Source organism: Balaenoptera ricei, chromosome 4 (genome assembly GCF_028023285.1).
Source record: "Balaenoptera ricei isolate mBalRic1 chromosome 4, mBalRic1.hap2, whole genome shotgun sequence".
Lineage (NCBI taxonomy): Eukaryota > Metazoa > Chordata > Mammalia > Artiodactyla > Balaenopteridae > Balaenoptera > Balaenoptera ricei.
Genome location: NC_082642.1, coordinates 71,233,346 through 71,234,828, shown reverse-complemented (window position 1 = coordinate 71,234,828; position 1,483 = coordinate 71,233,346). Strand labels below are relative to the sequence as shown.

General features: G+C 56.6%; 1 pseudogene; it reads left to right on the top strand.

Moving 5' to 3' along the window:
- The first annotated feature begins 387 nt into the window (after positions 1 to 387).
- Positions 388 to 1,204, top strand: LOC132364360 (acyl-protein thioesterase 2-like; annotated as a pseudogene).
- The last annotated feature ends 279 nt before the right edge of the window (positions 1,205 to 1,483 follow it).

Genomic DNA, 1,483 nt, shown 5'->3' with positions numbered 1-1,483 from the left:
TCTTCAATTGGGATTGCCTGACCTTTTCCTCAAAATTAATGGGTTTTTTCTATCCTATATCATTACTACACTGTGGTGATTTCTGTAGCTTTGTAGTAATTTTGAAATCAGGAAGCTCTTGTTTCATGAATCAGATTTCTCTTATGATATTAATGGTAGGTTTTGAACATTTTCTTCTTTGTACGATCTGGCTCCTCTAGGTTTTGTTTGTTTGTTTTCCTGCTATTTTTCTTTCACAAAAGAAGCTTTCTTCAGCTGTCTGTTAATCCTTGGTTGTTTGCTCAGGTTTGAAGGTGAAGATTAAAAATCTGTTCAGTTCAGACAGGACGGCAGAGTGGGAAGAGTGTGTGTCTGGGCGGGAGAAAGAGGAGGATCTCTGGAGAGGTCTTGAAACCCCCAGGAGTGGAGGCCCCAGCCGTGGAGCCCTGCAGGGTATGTGTGGTAACACCATGTCTGTGCCCCCGCTCACGGATGCTGCCACTGTGTCTGGAGCTGAGCAGGAAACAGCTGCGGTTATTTTTTTACGTGGACTTGGAGACACAGGGCACAGCTGCGCTGACGCCCTCTCCACCATCCGGCTCCCTTACGTCAAGTACACCTGTCCCCATGCGCCTCGGACCCCTGCCACACTCAACATGAAGATGGTGATGCCCTCCTGGTTTGACCTGATGGGGCTGAGTCCAGATGCCCCAGAGGACGAGGCTGGCATCAAGAAGGCAGCAGAGCATCAAGGCCTTGACTGAGCATGAGATGAAGAATGGGATCCCTGCCAATCGGATCGTCCTGGGAGGCTTTTCACAGGGTGGAGCCCTGTCCCTTCACAGCCCTCACCTGCCCCCGCCCTCTGGCTGGCACTGTGGCCTTGAGCTGTTGGTTGCCTCTGCCCCTACCGGGCCTTCCCCCAGGCAGCCAACGGCGGTGCCAAGGACCTGACCACTCTTCAGTGTCATGGGGACCTGGACCCCTTGGTTCCCGTACGGTTTGGGGCCCTGACAGCCGAGAAGCTCGGGTCCGTTGTCACACCCGCCAGGGTCCAGTTCAAGACTTAGCCCGGTGTCATGTACAGCTCCTGTCCTCGGAGATGGCATCTGCGAAGGAGTTTCCTGAGAAGCTGCTGCCTCCTGTCTACCTGCAGTTGCTGGCCCCCAGCGCGGTCCACCAGCTCGTGGGGGACTCGCCACGCGCGGCATTATCTTGGACCTGAGCCGGTCAAGCCCCTTTCTCACCCTCCTAGACCCATCCTTTTCCCACAGGCCTCTGGGGCAGGCAGGCCAAGGCCAGGCCAGGCCTTCCTTCCTGGCTTCAGCCACCTGGCAGTCTGCCGCAGCGGGTGGGCTGCTCTCTTATCCCATTTCCCTGGAGGGGGTGCCCCCTGGCAGCAGTAATGGAGGGGCTGCAGGCAGTGGGAGAAAGGGGCCCAGCCGCTGACCCTCTCCCTCAGGACCGCACTCCCGAGCCCCGCTTTGGGCCCCCTCCTGCGACC